The sequence below is a fragment of the Eubalaena glacialis genome, unplaced genomic scaffold, assembly GCF_028564815.1.
Source record: "Eubalaena glacialis isolate mEubGla1 unplaced genomic scaffold, mEubGla1.1.hap2.+ XY scaffold_353, whole genome shotgun sequence".
NCBI classification, from domain to species: Eukaryota; Metazoa; Chordata; class Mammalia; order Artiodactyla; family Balaenidae; genus Eubalaena; species Eubalaena glacialis.
The window spans coordinates 166302-187500 of NW_026871306.1; the positions used below are offsets into that span (position 1 = coordinate 166302).

The 21199-nt window shown below is 61.4% G+C and overlaps 11 non-coding genes across 11 annotated transcripts; 6 read left to right on the top strand and 5 right to left on the bottom strand.

Moving 5' to 3' along the window:
* Window positions 1-3696: 3696 nt before the first annotated feature.
* Window positions 3697-3767, bottom strand: TRNAG-GCC (transfer RNA glycine (anticodon GCC)). Its single transcript has one exon. It is a non-coding gene; the product is annotated as a tRNA-Gly (tRNA).
* Window positions 3768-5447: 1680 nt separating this feature from the next.
* On the bottom strand, window positions 5448-5530 carry TRNAL-CAG (transfer RNA leucine (anticodon CAG)). Its single transcript has one exon. It is a non-coding gene; the product is annotated as a tRNA-Leu (tRNA).
* Window positions 5531-6109: 579 nt separating this feature from the next.
* Window positions 6110-6181, top strand: TRNAD-GUC (transfer RNA aspartic acid (anticodon GUC)). Its single transcript has one exon. It is a non-coding gene; the product is annotated as a tRNA-Asp (tRNA).
* Window positions 6182-7025: 844 nt separating this feature from the next.
* Window positions 7026-7097, top strand: TRNAG-UCC (transfer RNA glycine (anticodon UCC)). The gene has a single exon. It is a non-coding gene; the product is annotated as a tRNA-Gly (tRNA).
* Window positions 7098-7375: 278 nt separating this feature from the next.
* On the top strand, window positions 7376-7447 carry TRNAE-CUC (transfer RNA glutamic acid (anticodon CUC)). The gene has a single exon. It is a non-coding gene; the product is annotated as a tRNA-Glu (tRNA).
* Window positions 7448-11581: 4134 nt separating this feature from the next.
* On the bottom strand, window positions 11582-11652 carry TRNAG-GCC (transfer RNA glycine (anticodon GCC)). Its single transcript has one exon. It is a non-coding gene; the product is annotated as a tRNA-Gly (tRNA).
* A 1677-nt stretch (window positions 11653-13329) lies between these two features.
* On the bottom strand, window positions 13330-13412 carry TRNAL-CAG (transfer RNA leucine (anticodon CAG)). Its single transcript has one exon. It is a non-coding gene; the product is annotated as a tRNA-Leu (tRNA).
* Window positions 13413-13990: 578 nt separating this feature from the next.
* Window positions 13991-14062, top strand: TRNAD-GUC (transfer RNA aspartic acid (anticodon GUC)). Its single transcript has one exon. It is a non-coding gene; the product is annotated as a tRNA-Asp (tRNA).
* Window positions 14063-14909: 847 nt separating this feature from the next.
* On the top strand, window positions 14910-14981 carry TRNAG-UCC (transfer RNA glycine (anticodon UCC)). The gene has a single exon. It is a non-coding gene; the product is annotated as a tRNA-Gly (tRNA).
* A 278-nt stretch (window positions 14982-15259) lies between these two features.
* On the top strand, window positions 15260-15331 carry TRNAE-CUC (transfer RNA glutamic acid (anticodon CUC)). Its single transcript has one exon. It is a non-coding gene; the product is annotated as a tRNA-Glu (tRNA).
* Window positions 15332-19465: 4134 nt separating this feature from the next.
* Window positions 19466-19536, bottom strand: TRNAG-GCC (transfer RNA glycine (anticodon GCC)). Its single transcript has one exon. It is a non-coding gene; the product is annotated as a tRNA-Gly (tRNA).
* Between the last annotated feature and the right edge of the window lie 1663 nt (window positions 19537-21199).

Sequence of the window (21199 nt, forward strand, 5' to 3'; positions counted from 1 at the left end):
GGTGCTTCGCACCACCGCAGCAGGTTTCCTGAACGCCCTTGCCGGTGCCGTGGGGGTGGCTGACAGTGTGGGATGAAGGTGTTTGTGGCCGCGGTCGGTGGCCACCCCACGCGGGTTAGGGAACGGAGCAGAAGGACCCCATGGAGAGAGGGCGGCGGTGGGCCGCGTGCTGGGAGGTGCGAGGAAGGGCCTGGGGTGTCTGGGTGGAGCGCGGGCAGGAGCGGGAGGTGTTGGGCTGGCGGGGACCTGGCCCGGGAGAGCGGCTGGCCACTCAGGCAGGGGCTCAGCAGAAGCTTGGGGGTGGTGGCAGCACCTGGCCCGGCACGTGTGTACGGGTGGGTCAGATCAGGGGCCGGGGTGGGCCTGGAGTAGGAGTGCGTCTGAGGAGCACTGGCGGAAGTGAGACTTCCGGGCAGGACATGTGACAGTCGGGCCTGGGATACAAGGGGAAGGTGGCGGGGAGAGGGGTCCGAGCCGGCAGGCTGGGGGGAAGGGCGGGGTGTGTGAGTGGGCTGTGGGGCGAGGAAGACGGTGGGAGAGGACCCCTTCGCGGTGGGGTGGCGGGTGAGCGCGCCAGACTGGTGTGCTGTGCGGCAAGGTGGTCAGGCTAACCAGTGGGTTGGGACTGGGGGCGGTGGGTAGGAGGCAGGCAAGAGAAGAGCAGAAACGGAGCGCGCCTCAGGGGCTAGGCGGGGTCCGAATGGGGTGGGGGCATTCTACTGCCCCAGAGACATATACATCACCTCTCATCGGGAGAAACCATCCGGTCTCAGGTGTGTGTGGCGGCGGGGGTGGGGGGAGGAGGGGTTGAGGTTGAAAGAGGCCAAAGGAGAGGTCCCCTATGATCCAGCAATCCCACTCCTGGGTACGTACCCGGCAATGACGAAACAAGAGTGCAAAAAGGCACAAGCACCTCCACGTTCACAGCGGCACTATTTGCAGTAGCCAAGACACGGGAAAAAACCCAAGTGCCCGTCAACGGGTGGCTAGTACAAGAAGAGGTGGTATATATGTACTATGGGATATTACTCAGCCATTAATAAAAAAGAATGAAATATTGCCATTTGCCGCAACAAGAATGCTCCCAGAGAATATTACACTTAGTGAAGTAGGTCCGACAGAGAAGCACAAAGATATGTGGAATCTAAAAAGTACTACCAATGAATCTATGTGCAAAACAGAAACAGACTCACAGACCTAGAAGACACAGTGATGGTTACCCGAGGTAAAAAGGAGGGGTGGAGGGATAAATTAGGAGCTCGATGAACAGATACACAGTACTTCATATAAAGGAGATAAGCAACAAGGATTTCCAGAATAACGCAGGGAGTGATAGTCAATATCCTGCAATAACCTGTAGTGGAAATCAATCTGAAACAATATTAGACATGGAAAACAGTATCCCCCTTGCTGTACACCTGAAACTAACTCAATATTGTTAATCAACTCTTCTTCTTAAACCACGAGTACTAGTACTTATAAGTAAGTAAGTAAGTAAATAAATAAAAACAACGACCAAAATAAACAGGAGAAACATGAGCCATCAGATGATCCAGCAATCCCCGTCGTGGGTACACATCCGCCAAAGAGAAAAACTGTTGTTTGAAGAGATCCACGCACCCCCGTGTTTGCAGCAGCACTGTGTGCCGCAGCCAAGACATAGAAAAAACCCATGTGCCCGTCAACAGTTGGCTGACAGGAAAAGATGCGGTATATATGTACTGTGGAATATTACTCAGCCATTTCAGAAAACGAAATATTGCCATTTGCCACAATAAGGATGGTCCTAGAGAACATTACACTTAGCGAAGTAAGTCTGACAGAGAAGCACAAACATACGTGGAATCTAAAACATAATAGAAAAGAAGGTATGTGCAAAAGAGAAACAGACTCACAGACATAGGAAACACACTGATGGTTCCCCGAGGAGAACGGGAGGGGTGGAGGCATAAATTAGGAGCTGCGATGAACAGATACACCGTACTTCATATAAAAGACATAAGCAACAAGGATTTCCAGAATAACACCGGGAATGATATTCAATATCCTGTAGTAAACTGTAATGGAAAGCAATCTGAAACAATATTAGACATGGAAGACAGTATCCGCTTTGCTGTGCACCTGAAACTAACTCAATATCGTTAATCAACTTTTCTTCCAAAATTACAGCTACTAGTTCTTATAAGTAAATGAATAAGTAAATATTAAATGCATAAATAAAAACAACACACTAAATAAATAGGTGGAATACGAGCTCCCATATGATCCAGCCCTCCCCATCGTGGGTACACATCGGCAAAGGAGAGAAACTGTCATTTGCAGAGATCCATGCACCCCCACGTTCACAGCAGCACTACGGGCCACAGCCAAGACATGGACAAAACCCAAGTGCCCATCAACCGATGGCTGGCACAGGAAGACGTGGTACGTATGTACTGTGGAATATTACTCAGCCATACAAAAGAGTGAGATATTGCCATTTGCACCGATAAGGATGGACCTAGAGTATACTCCACTTAGCGACGTAAGTCAGGCAGAGAAGCACAAAGATATGTGGAATCTAAACCGTACTACAAACGGATGTATGTGCCAAAGAGCAACGGACTCACAGACATGGAAAACACACTGTTCGTTACCCAAGGGGAAAGTGTAGGGCAGGGAAGAATCCGGAGCTGCGATTAACAGAGGGGAAATACTATACATAAAGCACAGAAGCAACAAGGATTTGCCGTACAGCACAGGGAACTGTATTCATATGTCGTGATAACGTATAATGGAAAATAACCTGGAAAAGGACATATAACTGAATCACTTGGCTGTACACCTGAAAGTAACCCAGTATTGTAAATCAACCGTACTGCTACGAAAAGGAGACGAAGACGAAGGGGGAAAAAAGGAGGGCAACGGGACAGAGGCAAGGGCAGGATCCTTGACAACGTAGGATTTGGAAAGGATCGGGGGAAAAGTGGGGAGATAGGGGGTGGGATGGGGGTGTCTGTGGGAGTAGGGTGGAGGCTGAGGTGGTGGTGCCGGTGGTGCTGTCCCGAGGGCTGACGCTGTTGGTGGGAGCAGAGGTTCAGGGGAGGGGGTGGTGTTTGTCGTGCTGATGGTGGTGGTGGCAGTAGTGGTGGAGGAGCGGGCCGGTGTTGGAAACGTATTTCTGTCGAGGGTCAGAACATGAATCTAGAGTGCAGTCTGCGATGATAGTGTGGACTTCTTTTTGAACTCCTCGTGCAAGTGGACGCTTTGGGGACTCTCCAGGAAAATGGGATGTATCACTCCCAGAGGTGGCAACTTCCTTGCTCCTGGTTGTGCAAACATAGTATAACTTTCGCAGTGCGGGCAGAGTGAGGCAGAGAGCTTGGAAACGTGGCGAAAGGTGAAGAGGTTGGGCTGTGCGGGTGCCAGTGTGGGGTGTTCCTTACAGCGAGAAGCGTGACACAAGCGGGGTCGGGGTAAGGACGAGAGCAAGGACAAGGAAGGGGTCTGGGCGTAAGAGTGGCTGAGCCCGCAAGGTGTCAGGTCCTGGAGGCGTGGCTCCCGGGTGTGTGTGGGGTGGGGGCGTCTGCGTGGGAAGGACAGGGGCCGGAAGGTGCGGTGGTGAGCGAGCTGTTGCAGGACCGGTGCCTTGAGTGTGGCAGCGGGGAAGCCCAGCTCCGCTGTGGGGCTGCGGGAACCAAAAGGGGACGCTGCGGCTGCATGGGCCGGGAATCGAACCCGGGCCTCCCGCGTGGCAGGCGAGAATTCTACCACTGAACCACCCATGCACCGATGGCCGCCGGCGCCCGGCGCTGCCCCAGCGGCGCTCGCCGCCAACCGCCGGACCCTGGTCACTGCTCGCCCCGTGGGCATGTGCTCCATTTGAGCAGGAGGCCGACGGGCCACCTGAATGAGAGGCTCCGGGCACGCTGGCGACCCCAGGGCGCGAGGCGGTCGGAAGCACCGAGGGACGAGGGACGGAGGGACGCAGGCGTGCTCGGCCCGTCCCGCGCTTTCTCTGCCGTCCACGGCCGCCGCGAGACTGTCGGTGTCGCCAGAGGAAGCCAGGAGCCGAAGCGGCCTGGCCCGCGCCCGAATCCCAGTCAGGGCAGGCGAGGCGTGGCCGCTGCGGCTGAGCGCCGACGTTCCTCTCAGCAGCCGCCCGGCCCCGACGCACAGCCCCTCTGGCGGCTGGCTTTCTTGCTGGTGCGGGGCGTGCGAGGGCGGGCGGGGGCAGGGATCGGAGCTCGGGGCTGTGCAGGGACCGCGAGCGTGGGAGATGGACACCGGGCACCGCCGCCGCCGCCGCCGCCGCCGCCGCCGCCGTCGCCGAGCGGCGCTCAGGCCACAAGACCAAAGGTGTCTGAGCCTCGCTTCTGCGCTCTGGCCCACCCCTCTCCCGCGGGGTCCCGCTCTGCTGCGTTGGTTGTGAGGAGAAGCACTTGGGCAGACTGGCTGCTGGCTCGCGGACAGCCCGGTGAGGGAGGGAGCGCGCCAGGGTGTGGTTGGGTCCGGCCGGAGCAGCGGCTTCCCCGAGGGACTTGCGCTGTGGCGCCGAGGTGGGTGGCCCGGGCTGGGGGCCGGACGTCTGTGGTGGGTGACAGGGCATCCAGGGCTTCCGCTCACTACTCACTGGAGCACCGTTCCCGGGAGCGACTCCTGCGCCAGGCCCCGTGCAGGGAGGGCCCCCTGTTGGCTGGCCAGCAGGAGGCTGGGCTGCACGCGGCCCGGCAGGCAGGCAGGCAGGCAGGCAGGCAGGCAGGCAGGTAGGCAGGTGTGGTCCGGCCAAGGTCCCAAGGCGAAAAAGCACCGAGGGCACGCACCACAGGCCGGCAAGACGGTGTGGCTGTGGAGGGAATGGAATGGGCAGGCGGGCCGTTGGGGCTGGCGGGAAGGACAGGATGTTGGAAAGAGGGAGAGCTGCTGGTGGCGGAAGTGGAAGAAAGGCTGTGAGAGCGAGTCCGCTGTTCACCGGGCCGAAGTCGGAGGGCGGGCCAGGCGTGGACGGGCTTTCCACACGCGGCCGTTCTGCGTGTGGCGGTGGGGGCGGGGTGGAGCGTGGGAGTGGGAGTGGGAGGGAGGGACGAAGGCAGGCAGGCAGGCAGGCAGGCAGGCAGGCAGGCAGGCAGGCAGGAAAACCAGCAGCAGCAGCAGCAGCCGCAAGCAGGTGAGGAAATGGGCTGCGAAGGACTGAAGGTTTTTCTGGTGGGGGTGCAGGTAGGAGGGGGCTTAGGAGCTGGCCCCTGGGGAGGGCGTTTTGTCCGGAAAGCCAGTCGCCGGAGGGTTCCTAGTGCGCCGTTTCTGCCAGGCCCGCGGCCGTGGCTGAGAAGGTCCCGCGTCTGAGAGGCGTGGATGTCCGGGCCGGAGTTTGGAGAGGCCGCAAGAGTGCAGGGCGCGAACGGACTGGAAGGCAGTAAAGCGCTGCCATAGGGCCGGGTGCGTTTGTCGGGCGGGCCAAAAGGCTGGCTTGTCAGGAGTGGGATTCGAACCCACGCCTCCAGGGGAGACTGCGACCTGAACGCAGCGCCTTAGACCGCTCGGCCATCCTGACGGCGGGCCTGGGCGTGCGCGTGGCCGCTGGGCTGGCTGGGACCCGACGCGACGCGAACCCCGGTGCCCTTGGCGGGGCGCGGTGCTCCGCGCCAGGCGCGCGGCCGTCTGGGTGAGCGACAGAACGGGCGCGCGGCGGCCGACGGGGAGCACGGCCAGACGACGCGCCTGGCTGCGCCGCGGTGGCGCCCTCGCCCACCCCTGGCCCCGGACGCAGCCGGGCCGCGTCGGGCCAGCCCCTGCCGCCGACCCCCACCCGCGCGTCTCCTCGCCGGCCATGGCCCGGCGCGCGCCCACCCCCTCCTCGCAGCCTTGCTTTCCGTCTCGGGCCCCCCTCCACCCGGCGCGATCCCCGCGTCGGAGGCAGTAGGCAGCGCGCACTCGGAGTTTTCAGGGCCACGCGGGTCCGGGTCCCTGTCGGGGTCGGGGGCTGCTGCTTTGGAGGACGCGGTTGGTGTGGCGTTGGGTCGGGTCGGGTCGGGCACGAGCCGGGCGCCCGTGGTGGGCAGGGGGCCGGAGGGCAGGGGGAGGCGTCGGCAGGCAGCCCGAGAGCGGCCGGGCGCGGGGGCGGTGGCCGCCGTCCTCGTTAGTATAGTGGTGAGTATCCCCGCCTGTCACGCGGGAGACCGGGGTTCGATTCCCCGACGGGGAGGCAACACGCCCTCTTTTGGTGGCTGGCGCCGCTCTCTGTCCTGCCGCCTGGCTCCCAAGGGCCCTTCTTCTCCTCCCTCCGCCCTCCGCCCTCCAGCGAGGCGCAGGGCGCCAGCGCGTGCCCAGCCTGCCCACCCTCGCCCCCCTCCAGCCACCCAGCCCTTCCTCCTCGCCGGGCGCTCAGTCGCCAGGGCCGAGCGACGGCCTCCTCTGGACCCCACAAGCGCCCGATGACATTGCGGCCCGCCCCAAGTGGCTGTCTCAGGGGGCTCCTTGCGTCGCGACGCACAGCTGCGCAGCTATGCACAGCGGCATAGGTGCACAGCTGCCGGGACGGGTGGGAGGCGGATGAGTGCCGTCCCCCTGTCGGTGCGGGGAGTGGCCTGGCCCAGCGCCCGGTGGAGAAGGGCTTTGGCGAGCCGGGGGCTGGAAGACGCGTGCCCCGGGGGCGGGGGCGGGCCGCGGCGTGGAGCGGAGGGCCCTGGAGCAGCAAGGCAGCGAGAGCGCCCCCCTGAGGCGGTCGGGCCGGTGGCCGAGGGCAGCTTCGTAGGGCTGGCGCGGGTGGGGCGCCGGGGAGCCTTGGTGGCGCCTGTGACGTCACAGAGCTGCCGGCCGGCGGGGCGTCGGGGCAGGGCTGCTCCAAGCGGCGGCTGCGGCGGCGGCGGCGGCTGAGGAGGAGGAGGAGGAGGAGGACGAGGAGGAGGACGAGGAAGAGAAAGGGGAGTAGGAGGAGGAAGAGAAGGAGGAGGAGGAGGAGGAGGAGGAGGAGGAGGAGAAGGCGGCGGCGACGAGAGTGCGCTCGGGCGAGCCCGGTGCCGGCGTCTCGGGGCGGCCCGGGCTGTGCAGCGTTGGTGGTATAGTGGTGAGCATAGCTGCCTTCCAAGCAGTTGACCCGGGTTCGATTCCCGGCCAACGCAGCGGGCTGACCTTTTACCGAGCTCCACGGGCGGCCGGCCGGCCGGGGGCCTGTGAGGGAGAGCTGGGAGCAGGGAGCTAGCTGGCCCCAGCGGCTTTTCTTGTGTGTGCGAGAAGCAGGCGCGCAGTGTTCTGAGGGCGCTGCAAGCAGGAAGGACGGTAGGACACGTGGATTGCCAGGGGCGGCGCGTGGCTGGACTTGGAAAGGCCGGGTCTTGGCGCCAAGGTGGCGCCGAGCGGGTGCTATGGGTCCAGCAGGAGCAGTGGTAGAGCCTGACGCTCCCTGGTGGTCTAGTGGTTAGGATTCGGCGCTCTCACCGCCGCGGCCCGGGTTCGATTCCCGGTCAGGGAAGCCTTTCTTCTGCCTCTCTACCTCCCACCGTCCACATCCCACTTTTAGGCCACGCTTGCTCCGCGGCCTCGGCGCCCCGACAAGAGCCGCCCGGTGCCCTGCACCTCCAGCCCAAGCCCTGCCAGGCAACCTCCACCCTCCCTCCCCGGCCAAACCTTTTGGCCGCACTGGCGCGCGCCCACTCGAGGCCTTCGACGTCCCGTGTCTTCCTTTTCGGACGCTTGCCTCAGCCCCAAACACGAGTGGCCGGGGCCGCGCCTCTCGCCGCCGTGGCCGTGGCCACGAGCAAACGCCCCCGCCTGTGTCTGGACTCTCCATCAGCACTGCTTTTCCCCCACGGCGACAGCGGCGGCAGCGCCGACGGCGACGGCGGTGTCACACGCGGTGCCTTCTAACAAAGCCGGATCCCCTGTGGAAAGGAGCACCGGTGGGCAGACGGGTGCTTCGCACCACCGCAGCAGGTTTCCTGAACGCCCTTGCCGGTGCCGTGGGGGTGGCTGACAGTGTGGGATGAAGGTGTTTGTGGCCGCGGTCGGTGGCCACCCCACGCGGGTTAGGGAACGGAGCAGAAGGACCCCATGGAGAGAGGGCGGCGGTGGGCCGCGTGCTGGGAGGTGCGAGGAAGGGCCTGGGGTGTCTGGGTGGAGCGCGGGCAGGAGCGGGAGGTGTTGGGCTGGCGGGGACCTGGCCCGGGAGAGCGGCTGGCCACTCAGGCAGGGGCTCAGCAGAAGCTTGGGGGTGGTGGCAGCACCTGGCCCGGCACGTGTGTACGGGTGGGTCAGATCAGGGGCCGGGGTGGGCCTGGAGTAGGAGTGCGTCTGAGGAGCACTGGCGGAAGTGAGACTTCCGGGCAGGACATGTGACAGTCGGGCCTGGGATACAAGGGGAAGGTGGCGGGGAGAGGGGTCCGAGCCGGCAGGCTGGGGGGAAGGGCGGGGTGTGTGAGTGGGCTGTGGGGCGAGGAAGACGGTGGGAGAGGACCCCTTCGCGGTGGGGTGGCGGGTGAGCGCGCCAGACTGGTGTGCTGTGCGGCAAGGTGGTCAGGCTAACCAGTGGGTTGGGACTGGGGGCGGTGGGTAGGAGGCAGGCAAGAGAAGAGCAGAAACGGAGCGCGCCTCAGGGGCTAGGCGGGGTCCGAATGGGGTGGGGGCATTCTACTGCCCCAGAGACATATACATCACCTCTCATCGGGAGAAACCATCCGGTCTCAGGTGTGTGTGGCGGCGGGGGTGGGGGGAGGAGGGGTTGAGGTTGAAAGAGGCCAAAGGAGAGGTCCCCTATGATCCAGCAATCCCACTCCTGGGTACGTACCCGGCAATGACGAAACAAGAGTGCAAAAAGGCACAAGCACCTCCACGTTCACAGCGGCACTATTTGCAGTAGCCAAGACACGGGAAAAAACCCAAGTGCCCGTCAACGGGTGGCTAGTACAAGAAGAGGTGGTATATATGTACTATGGGATATTACTCAGCCATTAATAAAAAAGAATGAAATATTGCCATTTGCCGCAACAAGAATGCTCCCAGAGAATATTACACTTAGTGAAGTAGGTCCGACAGAGAAGCACAAAGATATGTGGAATCTAAAAAGTACTACCAATGAATCTATGTGCAAAACAGAAACAGACTCACAGACCTAGAAGACACAGTGATGGTTACCCGAGGTAAAAAGGAGGGGTGGAGGGATAAATTAGGAGCTCGATGAACAGATACACAGTACTTCATATAAAGGAGATAAGCAACAAGGATTTCCAGAATAACGCAGGGAGTGATAGTCAATATCCTGCAATAACCTGTAGTGGAAATCAATCTGAAACAATATTAGACATGGAAAACAGTATCCCCCTTGCTGTACACCTGAAACTAACTCAATATTGTTAATCAACTCTTCTTCTTAAACCACGAGTACTAGTACTTATAAGTAAGTAAGTAAGTAAATAAATAAAAACAACGACCAAAATAAACAGGAGAAACATGAGCCATCAGATGATCCAGCAATCCCCGTCGTGGGTACACATCCGCCAAAGAGAAAAACTGTTGTTTGAAGAGATCCACGCACCCCCGTGTTTGCAGCAGCACTGTGTGCCGCAGCCAAGACATAGAAAAAACCCATGTGCCCGTCAACAGTTGGCTGACAGGAAAAGATGCGGTATATATGTACTGTGGAATATTACTCAGCCATTTCAGAAAACGAAATATTGCCATTTGCCACAATAAGGATGGTCCTAGAGAACATTACACTTAGCGAAGTAAGTCTGACAGAGAAGCACAAACATACGTGGAATCTAAAACATAATAGAAAAGAAGGTATGTGCAAAAGAGAAACAGACTCACAGACATAGGAAACACACTGATGGTTCCCCGAGGAGAACGGGAGGGGTGGAGGCATAAATTAGGAGCTGCGATGAACAGATACACCGTACTTCATATAAAAGACATAAGCAACAAGGATTTCCAGAATAACACCGGGAATGATATTCAATATCCTGTAGTAAACTGTAATGGAAAGCAATCTGAAACAATATTAGACATGGAAGACAGTATCCGCTTTGCTGTGCACCTGAAACTAACTCAATATCGTTAATCAACTTTTCTTCCAAAATTACAGCTACTAGTTCTTATAAGTAAATGAATAAGTAAATATTAAATGCATAAATAAAAACAACACACTAAATAAATAGGTGGAATACGAGCTCCCATATGATCCAGCCCTCCCCATCGTGGGTACACATCGGCAAAGGAGAGAAACTGTCATTTGCAGAGATCCATGCACCCCCACGTTCACAGCAGCACTACGGGCCACAGCCAAGACATGGACAAAACCCAAGTGCCCATCAACCGATGGCTGGCACAGGAAGACGTGGTACGTATGTACTGTGGAATATTACTCAGCCATACAAAAGAGTGAGATATTGCCATTTGCACCGATAAGGATGGACCTAGAGTATACTCCACTTAGCGACGTAAGTCAGGCAGAGAAGCACAAAGATATGTGGAATCTAAACCGTACTACAAACGGATGTATGTGCCAAAGAGCAACGGACTCACAGACATGGAAAACACACTGTTCGTTACCCAAGGGGAAAGTGTAGGGCAGGGAAGAATCCGGAGCTGCGATTAACAGAGGGGAAATACTATACATAAAGCACAGAAGCAACAAGGATTTGCCGTACAGCACAGGGAACTGTATTCATATGTCGTGATAACGTATAATGGAAAATAACCTGGAAAAGGACATATAACTGAATCACTTGGCTGTACACCTGAAAGTAACCCAGTATTGTAAATCAACCGTACTGCTACGAAAAGGAGACGAAGACGAAGGGGGAAAAAAGGAGGGCAACGGGACAGAGGCAAGGGCAGGATCCTTGACAACGTAGGATTTGGAAAGGATCGGGGGAAAAGTGGGGAGATAGGGGGTGGGATGGGGGTGTCTGTGGGAGTAGGGTGGAGGCTGAGGTGGTGGTGCCGGTGGTGCTGTCCCGAGGGCTGACGCTGTTGGTGGGAGCAGAGGTTCAGGGGAGGGGGTGGTGTTTGTCGTGCTGATGGTGGTGGTGGCAGTAGTGGTGGAGGAGCGGGCCGGTGTTGGAAACGTATTTCTGTCGAGGGTCAGAACATGAATCTAGAGTGCAGTCTGCGATGATAGTGTGGACTTCTTTTTGAACTCCTCGTGCAAGTGGACGCTTTGGGGACTCTCCAGGAAAATGGGATGTATCACTCCCAGAGGTGGCAACTTCCTTGCTCCTGGTTGTGCAAACATAGTATAACTTTCGCAGTGCGGGCAGAGTGAGGCAGAGAGCTTGGAAACGTGGCGAAAGGTGAAGAGGTTGGGCTGTGCGGGTGCCAGTGTGGGGTGTTCCTTACAGCGAGAAGCGTGACACAAGCGGGGTCGGGGTAAGGACGAGAGCAAGGACAAGGAAGGGGTCTGGGCGTAAGAGTGGCTGAGCCCGCAAGGTGTCAGGTCCTGGAGGCGTGGCTCCCGGGTGTGTGTGGGGTGGGGGCGTCTGCGTGGGAAGGACAGGGGCCGGAAGGTGCGGTGGTGAGCGAGCTGTTGCAGGACCGGTGCCTTGAGTGTGGCAGCGGGGAAGCCCAGCTCCGCTGTGGGGCTGCGGGAACCAAAAGGGGACGCTGCGGCTGCATGGGCCGGGAATCGAACCCGGGCCTCCCGCGTGGCAGGCGAGAATTCTACCACTGAACCACCCATGCACCGATGGCCGCCGGCGCCCGGCGCTGCCCCAGCGGCGCTCGCCGCCAACCGCCGGACCCTGGTCACTGCTCGCCCCGTGGGCATGTGCTCCATTTGAGCAGGAGGCCGACGGGCCACCTGAATGAGAGGCTCCGGGCACGCTGGCGACCCCAGGGCGCGAGGCGGTCGGAAGCACCGAGGGACGAGGGACGGAGGGACGCAGGCGTGCTCGGCCCGTCCCGCGCTTTCTCTGCCGTCCACGGCCGCCGCGAGACTGTCGGTGTCGCCAGAGGAAGCCAGGAGCCGAAGCGGCCTGGCCCGCGCCCGAATCCCAGTCAGGGCAGGCGAGGCGTGGCCGCTGCGGCTGAGCGCCGACGTTCCTCTCAGCAGCCGCCCGGCCCCGACGCACAGCCCCTCTGGCGGCTGGCTTTCTTGCTGGTGCGGGGCGTGCGAGGGCGGGCGGGGGCAGGGATCGGAGCTCGGGGCTGTGCAGGGACCGCGAGCGTGGGAGATGGACACCGGGCACCGCCGCCGCCGCCGCCGCCGCCGCCGCCGCCGTCGCCGAGCGGCGCTCAGGCCACAAGACCAAAGGTGTCTGAGCCTCGCTTCTGCGCTCTGGCCCACCCCTCTCCCGCGGGGTCCCGCTCTGCTGCGTTGGTTGTGAGGAGAAGCACTTGGGCAGACTGGCTGCTGGCTCGCGGACAGCCCGGTGAGGGAGGGAGCGCGCCAGGGTGTGGTTGGGTCCGGCCGGAGCAGCGGCTTCCCCGAGGGACTTGCGCTGTGGCGCCGAGGTGGGTGGCCCGGGCTGGGGGCCGGACGTCTGTGGTGGGTGACAGGGCATCCAGGGCTTCCGCTCACTACTCACTGGAGCACCGTTCCCGGGAGCGACTCCTGCGCCAGGCCCCGTGCAGGGAGGGCCCCCTGTTGGCTGGCCAGCAGGAGGCTGGGCTGCACGCGGCCCGGCAGGCAGGCAGGCAGGCAGGCAGGCAGGCAGGCAGGTAGGCAGGTGTGGTCCGGCCAAGGTCCCAAGGCGAAAAAGCACCGAGGGCACGCACCACAGGCCGGCAAGATGGTGTGGCTGTGGAGGGAATGGAATGGGCAGGCGGGCCGTTGGGGCTGGCGGGAAGGACAGGATGTTGGAAAGAGGGAGAGCTGCTGGTGGCGGAAGTGGAAGAAAGGCTGTGAGAGCGAGTCCGCTGTTCACCGGGCCGAAGTCGGAGGGCGGGCCAGGCGTGGACGGGCTTTCCACACGCGGCCGTTCTGCGTGTGGCGGTGGGGGCGGGGTGGAGCGTGGGAGTGGGAGTGGGAGGGAGGGACGAAGGCAGGCAGGCAGGCAGGCAGGCAGGCAGGCAGGCAGGCAGGAAAACCAGCAGCAGCAGCAGCAGCCGCAAGCAGGTGAGGAAAGATGGGCTGCGAAGGACTGAAGGTTTTTCTGGTGGGGGTGCAGGTAGGAGGGGGCTTAGGAGCTGGCCCCTGGGGAGGGCGTTTGTCCGGAAAGCCAGTCGCCGGAGGGTTCCTAGTGCGCCGTTTCTGCCAGGCCCGCGGCCGTGGCTGAGAAGGTCCCGCGTCTGAGAGGCGTGGATGTCCGGGCCGGAGTTTGGAGAGGCCGCAAGAGTGCAGGGCGCGAACGGACTGGAAGGCAGTAAAGCGCTGCCATAGGGCCGGGTGCGTTTGTCGGGCGGGCCAAAAGGCTGGCTTGTCAGGAGTGGGATTCGAACCCACGCCTCCAGGGGAGACTGCGACCTGAACGCAGCGCCTTAGACCGCTCGGCCATCCTGACGGCGGGCCTGGGCGTGCGCGTGGCCGCTGGGCTGGCTGGGACCCGACGCGACGCGAACCCCGGTGCCCTTGGCGGGGCGCGGTGCTCCGCGCCAGGCGCGCGGCCGTCTGGGTGAGCGACAGAACGGGCGCGCGGCGGCCGACGGGGAGCACGGCCAGACGACGCGCCTGGCTGCGCCGCGGTGGCGCCCTCGCCCACCCCTGGCCCCGGACGCAGCCGGGCCGCGTCGGGCCAGCCCCTGCCGCCGACCCCCACCCGCGCGTCTCCTCGCCGGCCATGGCCCGGCGCGCGCCCACCCCCTCCTCGCAGCCTTGCTTTCCGTCTCGGGCCCCCTCCACCCGGCGCGATCCCCGCGTCGGAGGCAGTAGGCAGCGCGCACTCGGAGTTTTCAGGGCCACGCGGGTCCGGGTCCCTGTCGGGGTCGGGGGCTGCTGCTTTGGAGGACGCGGTTGGTGTGGCGTTGGGTCGGGTCGGGTCGGGCACGAGCCGGGCGCCCGTGGTGGGCAGGGGGCCGGAGGGCAGGGGGAGGCGTCGGCAGGCAGCCCGAGAGCGGCCGGGCGCGGGGGCGGTGGCCGCCGTCCTCGTTAGTATAGTGGTGAGTATCCCCGCCTGTCACGCGGGAGACCGGGGTTCGATTCCCCGACGGGGAGGCAACACGCCCTCTTTTGGTGGCTGGCGCCGCTCTCTGTCCTGCCGCCTGGCTCCCAAGGGCCCTTCTTCTCCTCCCTCCGCCCTCCGCCCTCCAGCGAGGCGCAGGGCGCCAGCGCGTGCCCAGCCTGCCCACCCTCGCCCCCCTCCAGCCACCCAGCCCTTCCTCCTCGCCGGGCGCTCAGTCGCCAGGGCCGAGCGACGGCCTCCTCTGGACCCCACAAGCGCCCGATGACATTGCGGCCCGCCCCAAGTGGCTGTCTCAGGGGGCTCCTTGCGTCGCGACGCACAGCTGCGCAGCTATGCACAGCGGCATAGGTGCACAGCTGCCGGGACGGGTGGGAGGCGGATGAGTGCCGTCCCCCTGTCGGTGCGGGGAGTGGCCTGGCCCAGCGCCCGGTGGAGAAGGGCTTTGGCGAGCCGGGGGCTGGAAGACGCGTGCCCCGGGGGCGGGGGCGGGCCGCGGCGTGGAGCGGAGGGCCCTGGAGCAGCAAGGCAGCGAGAGCGCCCCCCTGAGGCGGTCGGGCCGGTGGCCGAGGGCAGCTTCGTAGGGCTGGCGCGGGTGGGGCGCCGGGGAGCCTTGGTGGCGCCTGTGACGTCACAGAGCTGCCGGCCGGCGGGGCGTCGGGGCAGGGCTGCTCCAAGCGGCGGCTGCGGCGGCGGCGGCGGCTGAGGAGGAGGAGGAGGAGGAGGACGAGGAGGAGGACGAGGAAGAGAAAGGGGAGTAGGAGGAGGAAGAGAAGGAGGAGGAGGAGGAGGAGGAGGAGGAGGAGGAGGAGAAGGCGGCGGCGACGAGAGTGCGCTCGGGCGAGCCCGGTGCCGGCGTCTCGGGGCGGCCCGGGCTGTGCAGCGTTGGTGGTATAGTGGTGAGCATAGCTGCCTTCCAAGCAGTTGACCCGGGTTCGATTCCCGGCCAACGCAGCGGGCTGACCTTTTACCGAGCTCCACGGGCGGCCGGCCGGCCGGGGGCCTGTGAGGGAGAGCTGGGAGCAGGGAGCTAGCTGGCCCCAGCGGCTTTTCTTGTGTGTGCGAGAAGCAGGCGCGCAGTGTTCTGAGGGCGCTGCAAGCAGGAAGGACGGTAGGACACGTGGATTGCCAGGGGCGGCGCGTGGCTGGACTTGGAAAGGCCGGGTCTTGGCGCCAAGGTGGCGCCGAGCGGGTGCTATGGGTCCAGCAGGAGCAGTGGTAGAGCCTGACGCTCCCTGGTGGTCTAGTGGTTAGGATTCGGCGCTCTCACCGCCGCGGCCCGGGTTCGATTCCCGGTCAGGGAAGCCTTTCTTCTGCCTCTCTACCTCCCACCGTCCACATCCCACTTTTAGGCCACGCTTGCTCCGCGGCCTCGGCGCCCCGACAAGAGCCGCCCGGTGCCCTGCACCTCCAGCCCAAGCCCTGCCAGGCAACCTCCACCCTCCCTCCCCGGCCAAACCTTTTGGCCGCACTGGCGCGCGCCCACTCGAGGCCTTCGACGTCCCGTGTCTTCCTTTTCGGACGCTTGCCTCAGCCCCAAACACGAGTGGCCGGGGCCGCGCCTCTCGCCGCCGTGGCCGTGGCCACGAGCAAACGCCCCCGCCTGTGTCTGGACTCTCCATCAGCACTGCTTTTCCCCCACGGCGACAGCGGCGGCAGCGCCGACGGCGACGGCGGTGTCACACGCGGTGCCTTCTAACAAAGCCGGATCCCCTGTGGAAAGGAGCACCGGTGGGCAGACGGGTGCTTCGCACCACCGCAGCAGGTTTCCTGAACGCCCTTGCCGGTGCCGTGGGGGTGGCTGACAGTGTGGGATGAAGGTGTTTGTGGCCGCGGTCGGTGGCCACCCCACGCGGGTTAGGGAACGGAGCAGAAGGACCCCATGGAGAGAGGGCGGCGGTGGGCCGCGTGCTGGGAGGTGCGAGGAAGGGCCTGGGGTGTCTGGGTGGAGCGCGGGCAGGAGCGGGAGGTGTTGGGCTGGCGGGGACCTGGCCCGGGAGAGCGGCTGGCCACTCAGGCAGGGGCTCAGCAGAAGCTTGGGGGTGGTGGCAGCACCTGGCCCGGCACGTGTGTACGGGTGGGTCAGATCAGGGGCCGGGGTGGGCCTGGAGTAGGAGTGCGTCTGAGGAGCACTGGCGGAAGTGAGACTTCCGGGCAGGACATGTGACAGTCGGGCCTGGGATACAAGGGGAAGGTGGCGGGGAGAGGGGTCCGAGCCGGCAGGCTGGGGGGAAGGGCGGGGTGTGTGAGTGGGCTGTGGGGCGAGGAAGACGGTGGGAGAGGACCCCTTCGCGGTGGGGTGGCGGGTGAGCGCGCCAGACTGGTGTGCTGTGCGGCAAGGTGGTCAGGCTAACCAGTGGGTTGGGACTGGGGGCGGTGGGTAGGAGGCAGGCAAGAGAAGAGCAGAAACGGAGCGCGCCTCAGGGGCTAGGCGGGGTCCGAATGGGGTGGGGGCATTCTACTGCCCCAGAGACATATACATCACCTCTCATCGGGAGAAACCATCCGGTCTCAGGTGTGTGTGGCGGCGGGGGTGGGGGGAGGAGGGGTTGAGGTTGAAAGAGGCCAAAGGAGAGGTCCCCTATGATCCAGCAATCCCACTCCTGGGTACGTACCCGGCAATGACGAAACAAGAGTGCAAAAAGGCACAAGCACCTCCACGTTCACAGCGGCACTATTTGCAGTAGCCAAGACACGGGAAAAAACCCAAGTGCCCGTCAACGGGTGGCTAGTACAAGAAGAGGTGGTATATATGTACTATGGGATATTACTCAGCCATTAATAAAAAAGAATGAAATATTGCCATTTGCCGCAACAAGAATGCTCCCAGAGAATATTACACTTAGTGAAGTAGGTCCGACAGAGAAGCACAAAGATATGTGGAATCTAAAAAGTACTACCAATGAATCTATGTGCAAAACAGAAACAGACTCACAGACCTAGAAGACACAGTGATGGTTACCCGAGGTAAAAAGGAGGGGTGGAGGGATAAATTAGGAGCTCGATGAACAGATACACAGTACTTCATATAAAGGAGATAAGCAACAAGGATTTCCAGAATAACGCAGGGAGTGATAGTCAATATCCTGCAATAACCTGTAGTGGAAATCAATCTGAAACAATATTAGACATGGAAAACAGTATCCCCCTTGCTGTACACCTGAAACTAACTCAATATTGTTAATCAACTCTTCTTCTTAAACCACGAGTACTAGTACTTATAAGTAAGTAAGTAAGTAAATAAATAAAAACAACGACCAAAATAAACAGGAGAAACATGAGCCATCAGATGATCCAGCAATCCCCGTCGTGGGTACACATCCGCCAAAGAGAAAAACTGTTGTTTGAAGAGATCCACGCACCCCCGTGTTTGCAGCAGCACTGTGTGCCGCAGCCAAGACATAGAAAAAACCCATGTGCCCATCAACAGTTGGCTGACAGGAAAAGATGCGGTATATATGTACTGTGGAATATTACTCAGCCATTTCAGAAAACGAAATATTGCCATTTGCCACAATAAGGATGGTCCTAGAGAACATTACACTTAGCGAAGTAAGTCTGACAGAGAAGCACAAACATACGTGGAATCTAAAACATAATAGAAAAGAAGGTATATGCAAAAGAGAAACAGACTCACAGACATAGGAAACACACTGATGGTTCCCCGAGGAGAACGGGAGGGGTGGAGGCATAAATTAGGAGCTGCGATGAACAGATACACCGTACTTCATATAAAAGACATAAGCAACAAGGATTTCCAGAATAACACCGGGAATGATATTCAATATCCTGTAGTAAACTGTAATGGAAAGCAATCTGAAACAATATTAGACATGGAAGACAGTATCCGCTTTGCTGTGCACCTGAAACTAACTCAATATCGTTAATCAACTTTTCTTCCAAAATTACAGCTACTAGTTCTTATAAGTAAATGAATAAGTAAATATTAAATGCATAAATAAAAACAACACACTAAATAAATAGGTGGAATACGAGCTCCCATATGATCCAGCCCTCCCCATCGTGGGTACACATCGGCAAAGGAGAGAAACTGTCATTTGCAGAGATCCATGCACCCCCACGTTCACAGCAGCACTACGGGCCACAGCCAAGACATGGACAAAACCCAAGTGCCCATCAACCGATGGCTGGCACAGGAAGACGTGGTACGTATGTACTGTGGAATATTACTCAGCCATACAAAAGAGTGAGATATTGCCATTTGCACCGATAAGGATGGACCTAGAGTATACTCCACTTAGCGACGTAAGTCAGGCAGAGAAGCACAAAGATATGTGGAATCTAAACCGTACTACAAACGGATGTATGTGCCAAAGAGCAACGGACTCACAGACATGGAAAACACACTGTTCGTTACCCAAGGGGAAAGTGTAGGGCAGGGAAGAATCCGGAGCTGCGATTAACAGAGGGGAAATACTATACATAAAGCACAGAAGCAACAAGGATTTGCCGTACAGCACAGGGAACTGTATTCATATGTCGTGATAACGTATAATGGAAAATAACCTGGAAAAGGACATATAACTGAATCACTTGGCTGTACACCTGAAAGTAACCCAGTATTGTAAATCAACCGTACTGCTACGAAAAGGAGACGAAGACGAAGGGGGAAAAAAGGAGGGCAACGGGACAGAGGCAAGGGCAGGATCCTTGACAACGTAGGATTTGGAAAGGATCGGGGGAAAAGTGGGGAGATAGGGGGTGGGATGGGGGTGTCTGTGGGAGTAGGGTGGAGGCTGAGGTGGTGGTGCCGGTGGTGCTGTCCCGAGGGCTGACGCTGTTGGTGGGAGCAGAGGTTCAGGGGAGGGGGTGGTGTTTGTCGTGCTGATGGTGGTGGTGGCAGTAGTGGTGGAGGAGCGGGCCGGTGTTGGAAACGTATTTCTGTCGAGGGTCAGAACATGAATCTAGAGTGCAGTCTGCGATGATAGTGTGGACTTCTTTTTGAACTCCTCGTGCAAGTGGACGCTTTGGGGACTCTCCAGGAAAATGGGATGTATCACTCCCAGAGGTGGCAACTTCCTTGCTCCTGGTTGTGCAAACATAGTATAACTTTCGCAGTGCGGGCAGAGTGAGGCAGAGAGCTTGGAAACGTGGCGAAAGGTGAAGAGGTTGGGCTGTGCGGGTGCCAGTGTGGGGTGTTCCTTACAGCGAGAAGCGTGACACAAGCGGGGTCGGGGTAAGGACGAGAGCAAGGACAAGGAAGGGGTCTGGGCGTAAGAGTGGCTGAGCCCGCAAGGTGTCAGGTCCTGGAGGCGTGGCTCCCGGGTGTGTGTGGGGTGGGGGCGTCTGCGTGGGAAGGACAGGGGCCGGAAGGTGCGGTGGTGAGCGAGCTGTTGCAGGACCGGTGCCTTGAGTGTGGCAGCGGGGAAGCCCAGCTCCGCTGTGGGGCTGCGGGAACCAAAAGGGGACGCTGCGGCTGCATGGGCCGGGAATCGAACCCGGGCCTCCCGCGTGGCAGGCGAGAATTCTACCACTGAACCACCCATGCACCGATGGCCGCCGGCGCCCGGCGCTGCCCCAGCGGCGCTCGCCGCCAACCGCCGGACCCTGGTCACTGCTCGCCCCGTGGGCATGTGCTCCATTTGAGCAGGAGGCCGACGGGCCACCTGAATGAGAGGCTCCGGGCACGCTGGCGACCCCAGGGCGCGAGGCGGTCGGAAGCACCGAGGGACGAGGGACGGAGGGACGCAGGCGTGCTCGGCCCGTCCCGCGCTTTCTCTGCCGTCCACGGCCGCCGCGAGACTGTCGGTGTCGCCAGAGGAAGCCAGGAGCCGAAGCGGCCTGGCCCGCGCCCGAATCCCAGTCAGGGCAGGCGAGGCGTGGCCGCTGCGGCTGAGCGCCGACGTTCCTCTCAGCAGCCGCCCGGCCCCGACGCACAGCCCCTCTGGCGGCTGGCTTTCTTGCTGGTGCGGGGCGTGCGAGGGCGGGCGGGGGCAGGGATCGGAGCTCGGGGCTGTGCAGGGACCGCGAGCGTGGGAGATGGACACCGGGCACCGCCGCCGCCGCCGCCGCCGCCGCCGCCGCCGTCGCCGAGCGGCGCTCAGGCCACAAGACCAAAGGTGTCTGAGCCTCGCTTCTGCGCTCTGGCCCACCCCTCTCCCGCGGGGTCCCGCTCTGCTGCGTTGGTTGTGAGGAGAAGCACTTGGGCAGACTGGCTGCTGGCTCGCGGACAGCCCGGTGAGGGAGGGAGCGCGCCAGGGTGTGGTTGGGTCCGGCCGGAGCAGCGGCTTCCCCGAGGGACTTGCGCTGTGGCGCCGAGGTGGGTGGCCCGGGCTGGGGGCCGGACGTCTGTGGTGGGTGACAGGGCATCCAGGGCTTCCGCTCACTACTCACTGGAGCACCGTTCCCGGGAGCGACTCCTGCGCCAGGCCCCGTGCAGGGAGGGCCCCCTGTTGGCTGGCCAGCAGGAGGCTGGGCTGCACGCGGCCCGGCAGGCAGGCAGGCAGGCAGGCAGGCAGGCAGGCAGGTAGGCAGGTGTGGTCCGGCCAAGGTCCCAAGGCGAAAAAGCACCGAGGGCACGCACCACAGGCCGGCAAGACGGTGTGGCTGTGGAGGGAATGGAATGGGCAGGCGGGCCGTTGGGGCTGGCGGGAAGGACAGGATGTTGGAAAGAGGGAGAGCTGCTGGTGGCGGAAGTGGAAGAAAGGCTGTGAGAGCGAGTCCGCTGTTCACCAGGCCGAAGTCGGAGGGCGGGCCAGGCGTGGACGGGCTTTCCACACGCGGCCGTTCTGCGTGTGGCGGTGGGGGCGGGGTGGAGCGTGGGAGTGGGAGTGGGAGGGAGGGACGAAGGCAGGCAGGCAGGCAGGCAGGCAGGCAGGCAGGCAGGCAGGCAGGCAGGAAAACCAGCAGCAGCAGCAGCAGCCGCAAGCAGGTGAGGAAAGATGGGCTGCGAAGGACTGAAGGTTTTTCTGGTGGGGGTGCAGGTAGGAGGGGGCTTAGGAGCTGGCCCCTGGGGAGGGCGTTTGTCCGGAAAGCCAGTCGCCGGAGGGTTCCTAGTGCGCCGTTTCTGCCAGGCCCGCGGCCGTGGCTGAGAAGGTCCCGCGTCTGAGAGGCGTGGATGTCCGGGCCGGAGTTTGGAGAGGCCGCAAGAGTGCAGGGCGCGAACGGACTGGAAGGCAGTAAAGCGCTGCCATAGGGCCGGGTGCGTTTGT